The sequence below is a fragment of the Bos indicus x Bos taurus genome, chromosome 18 (assembly GCF_003369695.1).
Source record: "Bos indicus x Bos taurus breed Angus x Brahman F1 hybrid chromosome 18, Bos_hybrid_MaternalHap_v2.0, whole genome shotgun sequence".
NCBI lineage: Eukaryota > Metazoa > Chordata > Mammalia > Artiodactyla > Bovidae > Bos > Bos indicus x Bos taurus.
Genome location: NC_040093.1, coordinates 2,921,861 through 2,940,974, shown reverse-complemented (window position 1 = coordinate 2,940,974; position 19,114 = coordinate 2,921,861). Strand labels below are relative to the sequence as shown.

The 19,114-nt window shown below is 45.3% G+C and overlaps 1 pseudogene; it reads right to left on the bottom strand.

Annotated features, from left to right (window-relative positions):
- Positions 1 to 1,703: 1,703 nt before the first annotated feature.
- On the bottom strand, positions 1,704 to 14,978 carry LOC113876320 (annotated as a pseudogene).
- Positions 14,979 to 19,114: the final 4,136 nt, after the last annotated feature.

Here is a 19,114-nt window from a genome sequence, read left to right as displayed (position 1 = left end):
GCCACACTGGGTCTGCCCCCGCTCACGGCACGTGAAGCCTCCCTGCCCACACTGCTCAGGCTCTAGGTTGTTCCACTGGGAACCATCGTGGCCGGCCCTGGGCTGCCTGCACCTCCCAGGTCCAAGCCGCTCAGGTTCAGGCACTCTGGTAGTCCTCAGAGGCGGAGACTCGGTTGGGCCTGCGTTTTGTGCCCTTCCCAGGTCCGAGCCACTCAGGTGATGAGGTGGTTAGCGAGCACGATTGCTGCGACTTATCGCCTCCCCCCTGCTCGGTTATCTAGGTGTACAACTGGCGCACCTTCTCAGGGAGATGTTGACCTTCCAGACCCCCAAGAAGTTTTAGTTAGCAAAGAAGCCTGCTTACAGTTTTATAGATAATGTCTCTCTGGGGCTGCGATTGCCCCCTTCCGGCTCTGGCTGCCTGTCACCGGAGGGGGATGGTCTGCTGCCGGCTATCTCTGTTCAGTCCTTTGTTCCGTGCTTGGGCCTGGCGGTGTCTTAGGTTAGGGCTGGCTTTTCGTGTGATAGATATCCCACAGTCTGGTTTGCTAGCCCAAATTATTTCGCTCAGATAGCGCTCAGGGTATTCAGGCCAGGTCCTTACTCTAAGCGATGCAGCCCGCGCCGCGCCTCCCTGCCCAGCCCCCGCTTGCTAATGGCGTGTGCAGGCGTCTGCGCTGCTTCTCCGCTGGGGGAGTTACCATAGGGCTCACAATCTGCGAGTTTTAATTGTTTATTTATTTTTTCTCCCTGTTATGTTGCCCTCTGTGCTTCCAAAGCTCGGCACAGATTCGGCAGTGAGAAGGTTTCCTGATGTTTGGAAACTTCTCTCTTTTTAAGACTCCCTTCCCGGGATGGAACTCCGCGCCTCCCTCTTTCGTCTCTTTTTTTGTCTTTTATATTTTTCCTACCTTCTTTCGAAGAGTTGGGTTGCTTTTCTGGGTGCCTGATGTCCTCTGCCGGCATTCAGAAGTTGTTTTGTGGAATTTACTCGGCTTTTAAATGCTCTTTTGATGAATTTGTGGGGGAGAAAGTGTTCTCCCCGTCCTACTCCTCTGCCATCTTGGCTCCTCCCTCTCGGCTTTCTTTTATTTTAAACTGAATAATTTGAAGACTCAACTTTTAAATTTCTATGCTTTACTGGAATTTTCGAAAAAGTAGGATGATCATGGTAACCTACCCAGTAAGTGCAATTGATTAGAATAACTTCTCCCAAAAGGTTAGATAGTTAAAATAGAGTAACAGAATAGCCTGGAATTACTAAGAGGTGGTGGGATTTTTGAAGTCGATCCTATAATTCTTGGACTCCATTCTTAACTTCAGAGCTGCTGGGCTGCTTTGGAGGAGGAGAAGGAGTGCCCACGGAGGAACCCCTTTAAAAAGAGATGTAGCTCTTCAATTTATAACACTCTGTGTGCTCAAAGGATGGAGCCAGGTCAGGGTCAGCATTGTCTTGGTTTACATCGAATTCCTCATAGATACTGGTCTCGGTGAAGAGGTGCATGAGGCTCAGGGGAGTGGGAGTCAACACTGTCTCAGAGAGGGTCCTGTGGTTCAAGTGGGCGAATATCACATCATCTGCTGATGGGTCCTGAGAGGAAGGAGATGTGAATGATGGAATGAAATGTGATCTTCGAAGGTGGGGGAATTGGGCATTGGAGGGGCACGGGCTATGGCAAAGGTTTAGTCTGGGATGACTCACCTCACCATTCACTGTTCTGTCTTCTTTGGGCTCTCCTTCCATGATGTCAACATCTGGAAATGGAAGAGAGTCAAGACTCTTGGATGGGGCGATTCTTCTAGACCTCTATATCATGGGTGGGGACATCAAAACCAAAAAAAGCAGGGGTGTGCCCCAGGTTGCTGAATCTGTCTACTCCACTAAATTAAAAAAACAAAAACAAAAACAACATCCCATATACAAGCCTAGCCACTGATGGACTCTCTGAGGAATCTGTGAAAACCCACGGAGCCCATCCTACATCTCCTGTTATGGACCATTCTCTAATGTGTATCAGCAGATTCCGAAGATCATAAAGGGGAGAAGAACAGATTGCTGTGGTTGGAGGGAAGAACAGGCTTTAGAATGTCCCTGGTGGCCCAGGGATTAAGGGTCAACCTTCCAGTGCAGAGAGTGTGGGTTCTATCCTGGGTGGGAGAACTGAGATCCCACATGCCTTGAAGCAACTATCCTCAATGCTGCTATTGCTGAGCCTGTGAGCTCTGGAGCCTTGAACTGCACCCCAGCACAGCAGAGATGATCCCCCATGCTGCAGCTGAGACCTGAGGCAGCTAGGAATAAGTTAACACATATTTTCATAAAAAGAACAGGGTTCCATAGTTCTCTGGAAGATATTCATTCAGGGACTATAACAATGGAAATCAGTTTTTAACCTACAGAAAGTGAAAACGCCATTCTCTGCTATGAGCCCACCTCCCCCTGTGTCAGATGACACTGTGCTTCCCTCCTTCAGACTTATGATTGTGGGTAGACCACCAGTGACAGTTTGGCTCTTCATACTTACTTTATGGGTAACCAGTGACAGACAAGAACAGCGAGGAAGATGCTGGTATAGATGAAGGCTATGGAAAGCCTAAGGAGAAGATGCAGCTGGCTGGAGTGGCCTTGAGGAAGCTGTACTTCTGCCAACAAGCAAACGGAAGGTCTGGTTATTCATTGCATACACCCTTCCCCTACACAAAGGAGTCATTGTATCCTTGTGTCAAAGTGTTTCAGCAGCTCTCAACCTGATCAGTATGGTCTCCACTTCCCAGGAGGTACCAAAGCGTCCAGTAGAGATGTTAGCAGTGGGTGAAGTAAGGAGGCCATGCAAGGCCAGCAGAGGTCTGAAACCAGGTCCCCTGGGCACCGATGCAGTTTTTCTCTGCTGCCCCATATGACAAGGCATGGTGCTTCTGCATGAATGGGGACTGCCTTAATCCTCCCTATATTTCCCCCCTCCATCCACATATACCTGGAATGGAATCCTCATAAGACATGACACTGCTATTTCTGAACTGTGGAATGTTTAGTTCATAAAACACTAACAGAGCAATAGCACATATTGAAGGTGCTCCCTAAAACTCTCCCCTTGTCCCCTGTATCCTTCCCCAAAGATACAGGTGGAGGGAGGGTAAGCATCTCTCTTAAGCATGGGGTCAAGTCACTCTGTCTCACTGTGTTCAATTTAGAAATTCCCAGTCCCAGAGAATGAGAAACTCAATGCCCCCTCTGGTTCTAATACAGACCATGATCTCAAATGCTGAAATGACAGGGATGTTGAGGAGCCCAAAGTCACAGAACTGGGAGGTGGTAGAATGAACACTCACACAGGGACCCTCGGTCATCTCAGAAATTTGCTGAGATAGGAGACCGTCTTGCTTACCTTCTGTGATGTGTGGGTCCATAGTTGATCGGCAAGTCCTTGTAGAGGATCCTAGGGGGAAAAAAGCCAGAATGGGTGAACAGTAACCTTCCTCACCCCACCATAGAACGACTCTTGTTTCTGGAAGGTTGACCTCCTGCCTTTCTTTGACTCTCTCATCTCTCAGAGCACTGATGGGGGAGGGGAGAGCTTTAGGTCCCTCCTCGTGAATGTGTTGAGCAGACCTTCCATCCCAGAGAAGAGATGGTGGAAAGAGGCGGGAAGGATATGCCTGGTGATGAAAGACAGCTGTAAGCAAGAGACATCCTCTCTGCACCAGGAATGAGTATCTATGCTGCTTAATTGGAAAATCACCTGTATGGCAGAGGTGGTCAAACATTACTGTGAAAACATTAAGAGCAAGGGGCTGATGCAATCTCTGATGCTCCCGAATGAGCCCAGCCTCTCCTCCTCCTGGGTCTGCCCTGACCCTTTTCTTTATTTGCCTGGATAGACAGGACTCTGATGTGGAGCATCCATACAGGAGGTGGAAGAGAGTTGAGATGCCATCTACCATCTCTCTTCCTCTCTGGTTCTCATTGCCTCCATTTCTCCAGAAGCCCTAAGGTCCCCTGATGCCAGCATGGAGACCTTGACATAGAGCTCAGTAATACAGTAAGATATTATGGAAAAAGCAAATTGCCTTTTGGGCCACTGCAATGTGATTTAGTGTAAAGCATGGGACTCTTCATGGGTTCTCCAGACAGGAATACTGGAATGGGCTGCCATTTCCTCTTCCAGGGGACCACGTTTTGTCAGGACTCTTCACTATGACCCTTCAGGCTTGGGTGGCCCTGCACGACTGGCTCATAGCTTCACTGAGGTACGAAGGCCCCTTCACCACTACAGGGCTGTGATCCATGTGGAGGAGATAGTGAAGGACAGAGGAGTCTGTAGTGCTGCAGTCCACAGGGTGGCAAACAGTTGGACACAACATAGTGACTGAACTGGAACAACAAAGCAAGGGCCAGGAAGAGGTTCCTCACCTGTGACAGATAGGAACAGTGGGTCACTGGAGTTTGACCACGAGTAGGGAGAGCGAGTGAAGGTGTTGTAGCACCTGTAGACACCGCTGTGGGCTGGGGTCCCAGGACCCAGAGGGAACTCTTCCTGGAGTGCTCTGTGGGGGCTCGGCCCTCCAGCGAGCGGGCGCCCAAGGTTCTGCCCCTCTCTGAGCAGATGGAACTGGTCAAAGGCGCTCTCGGAGCTGCAGACCAAGGTCACGTTCTTTCCTGACCTCACCAGGGCCCCCCACTGGGCTGAGACAGAGGGTTTCTTGGACAGACCTGAAAGGAGAAGACCTTGATCTTAGAGCACAAAGTAACTCTAATCCTAAATATAGGACTAACCGGAAGTGTGCCACAAGAGACACACTGCAATGAGAAGCCCGCCCACCACCAGGACAGAAAGCCCCACAGTAAGGGGTACACAGCACAGGGAAAACTTCAAAAATAACCAATAGGCTCCAGAACACGTGTAGGACCCAGCACGTTCTCTGGTCACTGGGCCAAGGGTGAAGTTGTTGAAATAATATCCCTGGAACTCAGGCAAAAGCCTTCTCCCATCTGTTTTGAACAGGATGAATCTCTTAAGTGGAGAATGGGAGAGACAGCAAAGAGTCACAGTCTGTCCTAAGGGAACCACGGGGCTTGGCCAGGCTGACAAAGACAGCTTCTCATATTTACCTAGGAGAGAAGGAGACACAGGCTTTGAGAAGAAAATGGGAACACTCAGCTCTCCCCACTGCTCTCGTGGGTGGGCTCCCCTTTAATTCTTCGAACTCTCCTCCCCTAAAGTGCATCACCCTGATGCTCAAGGACACTTGGGGCTTGGGGACAGACAGAAACACATAAATCCAGGATGGACATCATGGAAATTCTCAGGACATGAATCACTCTTTGGGTTGACAAAATGTTGAAAACCTTTCTCTCAAAACACAAAACACCTGGGGATTCCTGGGCAGTCCAGTGGTTAGGACTTCCACTTTCTCTTCCAAGGGCCCGAGTTGATCCCTGATCAGGGAACTAAGATCCCTCAAGCTGCACGATGAAGGCAAATAAAACACCACAGAAATAAATAAATAAATAATACATGTAAATTACCTAGGTCAATACCTATTGCATACAAGTACCAAATAACTGCTTATTCCAATTGCTAATGATAAATTAATAAACTTTCATTGATCCCACCCCCCCCCAAAAAAAAACACCACAGAAAAATTGATGCATGGACAAGAAGTGAAAAGACTTCCTTGTTGCATTTGTTGTAGCTCAATACGGTAAAGAATCTTCCTGCAAGGCAGGAAACCAGGGTTCAATCCCTCAGTTAGCAAGATCCCCTGGACAAGGAAATGGCAACCCCCTCCAGTATTCTTGCCTGGAGAATCCCATGGACAGAGGAGCCTGGTGACCTACAGTCCATAGGGTTGAAAGGAGTCAGACGTGACCGACTAACACTAATACAACTAAGCAGTGAAAAAGCCACTTGACTAAAAAGAAGAAAGTAAATCTTGAACCTCGCTCCTTTGTTAGCTAACCTACAATCACACATCAAATATGTGACAAGGTCCAGGTGTAAGAGGGTTTCCCTCTTCTCCACATGCTTTCCAGCATCTATTATCCATCAACTATTTAATGATGGCCATTCTTATTGGTATGAGGTGGTACCTCATTGCAGTATCGATTTGCCTTTCTCTACTAATTAGTTATGCTGAGCATCTTTTCATATGCCTGTTCACCATCTGCATTTCTTCTTTTAAACCACAGATGTCAATTGTGATAGTGACATCTATGGATTTTGTCTAAAATGAACAACACTTCTATTTCTGAACTGTGGAATGTTTAGTTCATAAAACACTAACAGAGCAATAGCACATATTGACGGTGCTCCCTAAAATTCTCCTCTTGTCCCCTCATCCTTCCCAAAGATATTGGTGGAGGGAGAGTAAGCACCTCCCTTAAGCATGGGGTCAAGTCCCTCTGATTCACTGTGTTCAATATAGAAATTCCCAGTTCCAGAGAATGAGAAACTCAATACCCACTCAAGTTCTAATACAGACCATGATCTCAAATGCTGACATGACAGGGACGTTGAGGAGCCCAAAGTCACAGAACTGGGAGGTGGTAGAATGAACACTCACACAGAGACTCTCTGTCATCTCAGAAATTTGTTGAGATAGGAGACCATCTTGCTTACCTTCTGTGGTGTGTGGATCCATGGTTGATGGGCAAGTACTTGTAGTGGAATCTAGGGGAAAAAAGCCAGAAAGGGTGAACAATAACCTTCCTCACCCCACCACAGGAGGGCTCTTGTTTCTGGAAGGTTGACCTCCTGCCTGTCCTTGACTCTGTCATCTCTCAGAGCACTGATGGGGGAGGGGAGAGGTTCTGGTCCCTCATGGTGAATGGGTTGAGTAGACCCTCCATCCCAGAGAAGAGAGGGTGGAAGGAGGCGGGAAGGATATGCCTGGCAGTGAAACACTGCTGTAAGCAAAAGACATCATCTCTGCACCAGGAATGAGTATCTATGCTGCTTAATTGGAAAATCACCTGTATGTCAGAGGTGCTACTGGGAAAACACTAAGCGCAAGGGCCCAATGCAATCTCTGATCCTCCCGAATGAGCCCAACCTCTCCTCCTCCTGGGTCTACCCTGACCCTTTTCTTTATTGCCTGGATAGACAGGACTCTGATGTGGAGCATCCATACAGGAGGTGGAAGATGGTGAGATGCCATCTACCATCTCTCTTCCTCTCTGGTTCTCATTGCCTCCATTTCTCCAGAAGCCCTAAGGTCCCCTGATGCCAGCATGGAGACCTTGACATAGAGCTCAGTAATACAGTAAGATATTATGGAAAAAGCAAATTGCCTTTTGGGCCACTGCAATGTGATTTAGTGTAAAGCATGGGACTCTTCATGGGTTCTCCAGGCAGGAATACTGGAATGGGTTGCCATTTCCTCTTCAAGGGGACCACGTTTTGTCAGGACTCTTCACTATGACCCTTCAGGCTTGGGTGGCCCTGCACGACTGGCTCATAGCTTCACTGAGGTACGAAGGCCCCTTCACCACTACAGGGCTGTGATCCATGTGGAGGAGATAGTGAAGGACAGAGGAGTCTGTCGTGCTGCAGTCCACAGGGTGGCAAAGAGTTGGACACAACATAGTGTGTGAACAGGAACAACAAAGCATAGGCCAGGAAAAGGTTCCTCACATGTGACAGACAGGAACAGTGGATCACTGACCACAAGTAGGGAGAGTGAGTGAAGGAGTTGTTGCACCTGTAGACCTCGCTGTGGGCTGGGGTCCCAGGACCCAGAGGGAACTCTTCCTGGAGTGCTCTGTGGGGGCTCGGCCCTCCAGCGAGCGGGCGACCAAGGTTCTCTCCCTCCATGAACAGATGGAACTGGTCAAAGGCACTCTGGGAGCTGCAGACCACGGACACGTTCTCTTCTGACCTCACCACAGGGCCCCCCTGGGCTGAGAGAGAGGGCTTCTTGGACCAACCTGGAAGGAGGAGACCTTGATCTTAGAGCACAAAGTAACTCTAGTCCTAACTATAGGACTAAAGCCTGAAGTGTGCCACAAGAGCAGCACTGCAATGAGAGGCCCGCCCACTGCCAGGAGAGAAAGCCCCACAATAAGGGGTATCCCGCACAGGGAAAAGTTCAGAAATAACTTTAAAAATGGAGTGTCCTAGCTCTGTGAAAAATACCGTTGGTAGCTTGATAGGGATTGCATTGAATCTATAGACTGCTTTGGTTAGTATACTAATTTTCACTATATTGATTCTTCTGATCCATGAACATGGTATATTTCTTCATCTATTAGTGTCCTTTTTGATTTCTTTCACCAGTGTTTTATAGTTTTCTATATATAGGTCTTTAGTTTCTTTAGGTAGATATATTCCTAAGTATTTTATTCTTTCTGTTGCAATGGTGAATGGAATTCTTTCCTTAATTTCTCTTTCTATTTTCTCATTAGTAGTGCATAGGAATGCAAGGGATTTCTGTGTGTTGATTTTATATCCTGAAACTTTACTATATTCATTGGTTCAGTCAGTTCAATTCAGTCGCTCAGTCGTATCTGACTCTTTGAGACCCCATGAATCACAGCACGCCAGGCCTCCCTGTCCATCACCAACTCCCAGAGTTCACCCAGACTCACGTCCATCGAGTCAGTGATGCCATCCAGCCATCTCATCCTGTCGTCCCCTTCTCCTCCTGCCCCCAATCCTCCCAGCATCAGAGCCTTTTCCAATGAGTCAACTCTTCGCTTGAGGTGGCCAAAGTACTGGAGTTTCAGCTTTAGCATCATTCCTTCCAAAGAACTCCCAGGGCAGCTCTAGGAATTTTCTGGTGGAGTCTTTAGGGTTTTCTATGTAGAGGATTATGTCATCTGCAAACAGTGACAGTTTTACTTCTTATTTTCCAATTTGGATTCCTTTTCTTTCTTTTTCTGCTCTGATTGCTGTGGCCAAAACTTCCAAAACTATGTTGAATAGTAGTGGTGAAAGTGGGCACCCTTGGCTTGTTCCTGACTTTAGGGGAAATGCTTTCAATTTTTCACCATTGAGGATAATGTTTGCTGTGGGCTTGTCATATATAGCTTTTATGACGTTGAGGTATGTTCCTTCTATTCCTGCTTTCTTCAGAGTTTTTATCATAAATGGATGTTGAATTTCATCAAAGGCTTTCTCTGCATCTATTGAGATTATCATATGGCTTTTATTTTTCAATTTGTTAATGTGGTGTATTACATTGATTGATTTGCAGATATTGAAGAATCCTTGCATCCCTGGGATAAAGCCCACTTGGTCATGGTGTATGATCTTTTTAATGTGTTGTTGGATTCTGATTGCTAGAATTTTGTTAAGGATTTTTGCATCTATGTTCATCAGTGATATTGGCCTGTAGTTTTCTTTTTTTGTGTGGCATCTTTGTCAGGTTTTGGTATTAGGGTGATGGTGGCCTCATAGAATGAGTTTGGAAGTTTACCTTCCTCTGCAATTTTCTGGAAGAGTTTGAGCAGGGTAGGTGTTAGCTCTTCTGTAAATTTTTGGTAGAATTCAGCTGTGAAGCTGTCGGGACCTGGGCTTTTGTTTGCTGGAAGATTTCTGATTACAGTTTCAATTTCCGTGCTTGTGATGGATCCGTTAAGATTTTCTATTTCTTCCTGGTCGAGTTTTGGAAAGTTGTACTTTTCTAAGAATTTGTCCATTTCTTCCACGTTGTCCATTTTATTGCCATATAATTGCTGATAGTAGTCTCTTATAATCCTTTGTATTTGTGTGTTGTCTGTTGTGATCTCTCCATTTTCATTTCTAATTTTATTGATTTGATTTTTATCCCTTTGTTTCTTGATGAGTCTGGCTAATGGTTTGTCAATTTTATTTATCTTTTCATAGAACCAGCTTTTGACTTTGTTGATTTCTGCTATGGTCTCTTTTGTTTCTTTTGCATTTATTTCTGCCCTATTTTTTAAGATTTCTTTCCTTCTACTAACCCTGGGGTTCTTCATTTCTTCCTTTTCTAGTTACTTTAGGTGTACAGTTAGGTTACTTATTTGACTTTTTTCTTGTTTCTTGAGGTATGCCTGTATTGCTATGAACTTTCCCCTTAGCACTGCTTTTACAGTATCCCACAGGTTTTGGGTTGTTGTGTTTTCATTTTCATTCATTTCTATGCATATTTTGATTTCTTTTTTGATCTCTTCTGTGATTTGTTGGTTATTCAGCAGCATGTTGTTAAGAATGGGAGAGAATAAGAGCAAATGAAATAACTGACAAACAACTAATCTCAAAAATAGACAAGCAACTCCTGCAGCTCAATTCCAGAAAAATAAATGACCCAATCAAAAAATGGGCCAAAAAACTAAACAGACATTCCTCCAAAGAAGACATACATATGGCTAACAAACACATGAAAAGATGCTCAACATCACTCATTATCATAGAAATGCAAATCAAAACCACTATGAGGTACCATTTCACACCAGTCAGAATGGCTGTGATCCAAAGGTCTACAAGCAATAAATGCTGGAGAGTGTGTGGAGAAAAGGGAACCCTCTTACACTGTTGGAGGGAATGCAAACTAGTACAACCACTATGAACAATGTGGAGATTCCTTAAAAAACTGGAAATAGAACTGCCTTATGACCCAGCAATCCCACTGCTGGGCATACACACCAAGGAAACCAGAATTGAAAGAGACACATGTACCCCAGTGTTCATCGCAGCACTGTTTATAATCGCTAGGACATGGAAGCACCTAGATGTCCATCAGCAGATGAATAAGAAAGCTGTGGTACATATACACAGTGGAGTATTACTCAGCCATTAAAAAGAATACATTTGAATCAGTTCTAATGAGGTGGATAAAATTGGAGCCTATTATATAGAGTGAAGTAAGCCAGAAAGAAAAACACCAATACAGTATACTAATGCATATCTATGGAATTTATAAAGATGGTAATGATAACTCTGTATGCGAGACAGCAAAAGAGACACAGATGTATAGAACAGTCTTTTGGACTCTGTGGGAGAGGGTGAGGGTGGGATGATTTGGGAGAATGGCATTGAAACATGTATAATATCATATATGAAACGAATCACCAGTCCAAGTCTGACGCATGATACTGGTTGCTTGGGGCTGGTGCACTGGGACGACCCAGAGGGATGGTACGGGGAGGGAGCAGGGAGGGGGGTTCAGGATGGGGAACACATGAATACCTGTGGCAGATTCATGTTGATGTATGGCAAAACCAATACAATATTGTAAAGTAATTAACCTCCAATTAAAATAAATAAATTTATATTAAAAAAAGAAATTCCAAAAAAATGGAGTGTTATTTAAAATCCTTTTAAAAAATAAATAATTTTTATAAAATGGATTGTCATTTAATATCCTTTTTTAAAGAAAGAATATATGTATATGAATAACTGAATCACTCTGTTGTACAACAGGAATTAACAACATCTGAAATCAACTAGACTTCAACAAACATAAATAAGATAAAAAAAACATTTTTTTAAATCAACCAGATGTGTGGTTCTCTTGAAATAAATGGGACCTACTAACTACTGCTGAGGAGCATCAGAAAACATGGCATTGACCCAGAAGAAGAGATTATGGAGAGGAAATTGCCAGAATCTCATTCGATCTTTGACCGCCTTTCTTGAGGGTGTGTTCAGCGCTGCCTTACCCAGCCCCAGGGGCTGGAAGGGACTCCTTAGTGGGAGGGTTGGAGGGACCACTCCCCTCTCTTTGTGCAGAAGGATGCATTAAACCAAGAGGCTGAGCAACTTCAGGGTGTCGACCTCCATCTTGATCACCCAGGGGCCAGACTGCAAGGGCTTCTGGTACCACAGTGTGCTGCTGACAGAGGAAGGGAACTCTGACATGAAAGTGGGAAACCAACCCCTTAACCAACCATCATTGGCTGCCTGAGCGGGGAATTGCCCTGGTCCCTGCTCTGGTACATTTTCCTCCATTGGTCGTTCTTTCACGTTCTTGCTCCTTCACTCTGTCACCGGCTGTGTCTTCTCCTTAGCACATGGCAGGGACTCTGTTCTCTTTTCCCTTCCGTGTTCACACCTCCTCTCTCTGATGTGTTCCTCTCCCGAGTTTGTGAGTGTCTCTGCATGCCTGTCATTCTCTCCCAGTACTGATGCTGGACTGGACACCAGACCTTCTGTGACACAGAGAGCAGAAGGGACTGGTCTGGCCACACTCACCTGTGATGATGATGTCCACAGGGTCGCTGGGAGCTGACCACTCATAGGGGGAGTGGCTGAGAGAGCTGTAGCATCTGTAGGTGCCTGCTCTCGACAAAGTCATGGGGCCAATAAAGAAGTCAGCTGGGGCATGCCCACGAGTGAGCATCTCTCCACGTCTTTGGAAATGCCCTGTGCTTCATTTTTTTGTGCAGGATAAATTTATCAAGCAGCATCGATGAGTGACAGCGGAAGGTCACATTCTGTCCCACATGCACGAGAGGCCCTGGGTGGGCTGAGATGGAGGGTTTTGTGAACACACCTAGGAGCAAAGAGGTTGTGAGCTTCAGTGAGTCACCCCGCCTCAGCACTTCCTCTGACATCTGAAGGTGTGAAAAACCTCCCCGTGAAGCAGCAAAGCCAATTATTTTTCCTGTCTTTTCTGTTGCATTCTTTTTAGCCTTGTTCTTGGGCTCTGACTCATGCTTTTCTGTTTCTCTTTGCTCAAAACCTCCGGCCTCCTCTGTGTTTATTCTAAGCTCTTTAGCTGTTGGATCTGCTCTCAGCTTCATGCATACATACTCAGTCACTTCAGTTGTGTCAGATTCTGTGGGGCCCCATGGACTGTAGCCCACTATGCTCTTCTGTCCATGGGATTCTCCAGTTGAGAATACTGGAGTGGGTTGCAGTGCTCTTAACTTCATCCCGTTCCTAGTATGCATGGTGGGGGGCTGGGGTGGGTCTGCTTCCCTGGTAGAATACATACCAGATGTAATATGTACCTTGGCTCCTTTCACACTCGTATCCTAGAAAGTGGGTGATGATTGGCAGGTGATTGGGAAGGAGGTGGAGAAAAAAGGGAACATTTCCCCACCTGTGACCCCCACTTCATGCCTCTGGAAACATTCCTGGGCTGACTTGGTCTAACTGGAACCCCAGCTCCTTCATATGGGATTACAGCTCCCTACTGGGTGGCAGGTGCTGGGTCAGGGTCCCCCCTCGGCCTCCCAGGTGACAGGCAGTAGCAGCATCCTGTCTAACTAGTGCCTAGGGAGGCTCCTCTTTCCTGAGCCAGGGGAACACAGCCCTCTATTCAACACCCTGAGTTTAAACTCTCAGACTTCATTCTCTTTCCTTGGTTCGGTTCTGGCTGGGAATCCTGAGGATGTCTTTGGCTGCACTGGCATGTGGACCTAGGGTAGGATTGCCTGCAGGCACAGGTGTCCCGAGCTGGGCTGAACCTCTCCTACCTGTGACCATAATCTGCAGAGGGTCACGGACATCGGACCCCACAGAGAGAGATATGTGTAGGACCCAGCATGTTTTCTGGTCACTGGGCCAATGGTGAAGGTGTTGAAATGATATCCCTGGAGCTTGGGCAAAATGGTCCCATCTCTTTTGAGCAGTCTGAATATCACAAATGGAGGACCGGAGTGACACTGAAGAGTCACTGTCTGTCCTAAGGGAACCACGGGGCTTGGCCAGGCTTAAAAAGAGGGCTTGTCGTATTCAGCTAGGAGAGAAGGAGACACAGGCTTTGAGAGAAAAATAGGAATGATCCCCTCTCCCCATTGCCCTCATGGGCACTTCCCCTTCAATTCTTCCAACTCCCCTCCCCTAAAGTGCATCACCCTGATGGTCAGGGACACCTGGGGCCTGGGGACAGACAGACACAGTCAACCCAGGATGGACATCATCAGATTCTAAGAATACGATTCTCGGAAGTGATTTTTCTCAGAAGAATCACTCCTTGGGTTGACAAAATGTTGAGAAACATTCTCTGAAAACACAAAACACTGGGGATTCCCTGGTGGTTGAATCCCTGATCAGGGAACTAAAATCCTGCAGTCTGCACAATGCAGGCAAAAGGAAACATCAGCAAAAAATTGATGCATGGACAAGAAGGGAAAGGACTTCACTGTTGCATTTGTTGTAGCTCAAATGGTAAAGAATCTTCCGGCAAGGCAGGAGAGCAGGGTTCAGTCTCTGAGTTGGCGAGATCCCCTGGTCAAGGAAATGGCAACCCACTCCTGCATTCTGGCCTGGAGAATCCTATGGATAGAGGAGCCTGGTGAGCTACAGTCCATGGGGTCGCAAACAGTCGGACTCGACAGAGCAACTAACACTAACACAACTAAGCAGTTAAAAAGCCACTTCCCTGAAAAGAAGTAAGTAAACCTTGAACCTCGCTCCTTTGTTAGCTAACCTACATCAAATCTGTGACAAGGCCCAGGTGGCCCTGCCTGATGGCCAGACCCTTCCCTGGGGTCAGCTTTAATGGGTGCTCCTGCAGATCCTGTTTTTAAGGGCTAATTGGAGATGCCACGAGCCACCTTGTAGGAGAGAGGTCTTTGGGATGCAGCGTCTTGCTCCCCTCTCATGATTGAGATGGCACTCGGGGGCGCAGCTCCCAGCTGACAAACTTTGCACTGTCCCTTCAGGTCCAGAGTCCAGACCTGGGCTAACCTCTGGGGAGAGTGAAGATGAGTATCAGGGTCAAAAGAGACCTGGGATCCACAGGGCACATGGCTCTCACTGTACTCAAAGGGGTCTAACCCCAGTCCCCCAGTGTCCTCTGCATCAGCTCCAACTGCTCTGCTTAACAGAGAAATAAGGGATGGGGAGGACTCACCCACAGCTGCCCAGATCCTCAGAATCACACAGAATCCTAGAAGGAAAAGCCCTTCAGAGATGGCTTGTCCTGATGGATCCCACGTTCCTTGCACCCTCATCCAGGAAACCTGGTCAGTGGTGCGAGGATCCCCCAATTTCCACCATAACCCTCTCTGACTGTGTCTTTCCGGACTCACCAAGACTCAGGAGGCTGAGGAGTGTGGGGCACATGGCTCTGCTTCTGAGAGACAGGAGGCAGAACAGAGCAAAGCTGACAGAGTCACAGGATGCAGAAGGCGGGCGGTGCTGTTGGTACAGTCAGCCTGGCTCTTGTCACATGGGAAGATGGCCAGCCTCTTCTCACGCCAGGGATGGAAGTCTGACCTGAGCCACATCACTGAGCACACCTCATGATCCGATCATCACCTTTTGTTTCCCTAAACACTATCAACGTCAGATACACAGATGACACCACCCTTATGGCAGAAAATGAAGAGGACCTCAAAAGCCTCTTGATGAAAGTGAAAGAGGAGACTGAAAAAGTTGGCTTAAAGCTCAACATTCAGAAAACAAAGATCATGGCATCTGGTCCCATCACTTCATGGGAAATAGATGGGGAAACAGTGGAAACAGTGTCAGACTTTATTTTGAGGGGCTCCAAAATCACTGCAGATAGTGACTTCAGCCATTAAATTAAAAGACGCTTACTCCTTGGAAGGAAAGTTATGACCAACCTGATAGCATATTTAAAAGCAGAGACATTACTTTGCCAACAAAGGTCCATCTGGTCAGGGCTATGGTTTTTCCTGTGGTCATGTATGGATGTGAGAGCTGGACTGTGAAGAAAGCTGAGTGCCAAAGAATTGATGCTTTTGAACTGTGGTGTTGGAGAAGAATCTTGAGAGTCCCTTGGACTGCAAGGAGATCCAACCAGTCCATTCTGAAGGAGATCAGCCCTGGGATTTCTTTGGAAGGAATAATGCTAAAGCTGAAACTCCAGTACTTTGCCACCTTATAGGAAGAGTTGACTCATTGGAAAAGACCCTGATGCTGGGAGGGATTGGGGGGAGGAGGAGAAGGAGACGACAGAGGATGAGATGGCTGGATCGCATCGCTGACTCGATGGACGTGAGTCTGAGTGAACTCTGGGAGTTGGTGATGGACAGGGAGGCCTGGCGTGCTGCAATTCATGGGGTCACAAAGATTCGGACACGACTGAGCGACTGATCTGATCTGATTTGATCTGAATGGTGATTCAGGGTATACCATGCAGGATGCTTTTCCCAAGGTCATGATAAACCTGATTAACCTTAACTCTTTGCAGAAGAGAAATCACATGTACCCACATCATATTTCAGCAGGTTGGCAATGAAAGACTCATTAATAGAGACTTTTATTCTGCATTCTTATGAGAGGACCAGACATACATATATGGCTATTTGGATATATATTGTAATATATGTGATTAAGCAATTAACTAACTTGTTAGTTTCAGGTGTACAACAAAGTGATTCAGTTTTATATATATATATATATATATATATATATATATATATATATGCATCTATTGCTTCTCAAATTCTTTTCCCACTTAGGGAGTTACAGAATATTAAGCAGAACTCTCTGTTTTATACAGTGGGTTCTTGTTGGTCATCCATTTTAATACAGCCATCTGTATATGTCAGTCCCAAACTTCCAATCTAACCTCCCCCTGACAATATCCCCCCTGGTAACCATAACTTCATTCTCTGTGAGTCTGTTTTGTAAATAAGGTCATTTTTTTAGATGTAACAAATAAACGATATCATGTGATATTTGTCTTTCTCTGACTCTTCCTTATCTGAAATTATTTCGTGACTCTGAGTGGAAACTTTGCACACACAACACTTTCTCTGTCTCGCTCTCTCTTCATCCCTTTCTAATCCAAGGACCACACATGTACACAAAGATAATGTGTGTAAAGATGACTGTGGTGTTTTTTTGGGAAGGGGATTTGTTCTGCCTGAAAAGGTGGACCACCTTGCTTCCTAGATACTCAGATGAACACAAAATATGTCAAGTAGGGACTTCCAAGCTCCAGAATGCTTGAGTGAGGGGCGTGTCCACATCAATCAACTCCAAACTGGGGCAAAATGGCCCAGCTGTTTCAAGACTCCAAGGGTAGACATACACCCAGTTCAGCGGTTGTTCATAGACAGGAAAGAACCTCAGTAAGGGCAGTGATTCCACACCATTTTGCTGGTGGTGAGGGTTGTTTACATTAGTGATGCTCCCTAAGTAATAAATCTGGTCTCCTCTTGATCATTATGTATGTAATGGAGTAACAGTACAGTCACCCTTCTTAAAATTTCCTGTTATTTTTTAATATCATGTTTCAGAATTGATCTGTATTCTTTGTCATTTCAGTTTGTGCATTTTTACTTTTACTGCAGATATATAAACCACAAATTTTTTAAAATTAAAAATTTTTAATTTTTATTATTATTTTATTTATTTTTTTATACTCTAACAGTACTATTTTTTATTTTTTTAAATTTTATTTTATTTTTAAACTTTACAATATTGTATTGGTTTTGCCAAATATCGAAATGAATCAGTCTTTTGGACTCTGTGGGAGAGGGAGAGGGTGGGATGATTTGGGAGAATGGCATTGAAATACATATAATACCATATATGGAACGAGTTGCCAGTCCAGGTTCAATGCACAATACTGGATGCTTGGGGCTGGTGCACTGGGACGACCCAGAGGGATGGTATGGGGAGGGGGGAGGGAGGAGAGTTCTGGATGGGGAACACATGTATACCTGTGGCAGATTCATTTCGATATTATTATTTTAAACATAAATTTATTTATTTAATTGGAGACTAATTTCTTTACAATATTTGTACAGCAAATTGATTCAGCTCAACATTTATATTCTTTTCCATTATGATTTATGGCAAGATACTGGATAGAATTCCCTGTGCCATACTGTAGGACCTCATTCTTTTTTTTTTTTTCATATTTAAAGGGACATTTTATTTTTTTTTAATTTAAACTTATTTATTTTAACTGGAGTTCATGCTTTACTCATTCTATGTATAAATAGATTTCATCTGCTAATCCCAAGCTTCCAATCCTTCCCTCCTTGGCAACCACAAGCCTGTTCTCTATGTCTGTGAGTCTGTTCCTGTTTCATTGATATGTTCGTTTTAGATTCCACACATGGGTGATATCACATGAAAATTTTCTTTCTCTTTCTGTCTTCTTCACTTAATATGTTAATCTCCAGGTTCATCCATGCTGCTGCAAATGACATTTCATATTTTAAACATCTGAATGATATTCCATTCTCTGTGTGTATAAGCATATACATCTTCTTTATCCATTCATCTCTCGATGGACAATTAGGCTGTTCCCATGTCTTGGCTACTGTAAGTTTTTCTGCTATTAACATAGAGGTGCATGAATCTTTTCAAGGTATGTTTTTTCACAGATATATGCTTGGGGTTGGAATTGTTGGATCATATGGAAACTCTGTTTTTCGGTTTTTGAGGAACTTCCATACTGTTTTCCATGGTGACTGCACCAGTTTACATTCCACCAACAGTGTAAGAGGGTTTCCCTCTTCTCCACACTCTCTCCAGCATGTTATTCATCAATTGTCTAATGATGGCCATTCTGATCAGTGTGAGGTGGTACCTCCTTGCAGTGTCGATTTGCCTCTTTACTAATGAGCAATGCTGAGCATCTTTTCATATGCCTGTTGGCCATCTGCATATCTTCTTTTAAACCACAGATATCAATTGTGAGAGTGACGTCTATGGATTTTGTCTAAAATGAATGACACCTCTGCTAATGTCTCATGAATGTGCTCTGATTCCAACTTCATGTTGCTTGTCAAGGGACAGAGTGATGAGGTCTTCAGGAAAGGAATAGTGACTTTATTTGGAAAGCCAGCAGACCAATGTATGGTGAACTTGTGCCCCCAAAGAATCATCTTACCTGAATTAGATGGGCTTTTTGAGGAGTGAGAGGGATGGTCCAACAGTGTTTACTGAATGTGAAATAACCCTAGCCCATGCGGAAGAAAATTCCAAGGAGAAGAGAGAACAACACAGATTAAACACCCACGAGTGAACTCACACTTTCACACTTACACACACTGTTTTAATTAACTAATTAATGTCTGTGCTGGCTCTTCGTCGCTGTGCACAGGCTTTCTCTACTTGTGGGAAGGGGGCTGCCCTTTTCTGTGGTTCAGGATCTCTCATCACCGTGGCTTCTCTTGTTGTGGAGCGCCCGCTCTAGGCACATGGGCTTGTGACCCACGGGCTTAACTACCCTGAGACATGTGGAATCTTCCCATTTCCAGGATTCGGCCCAT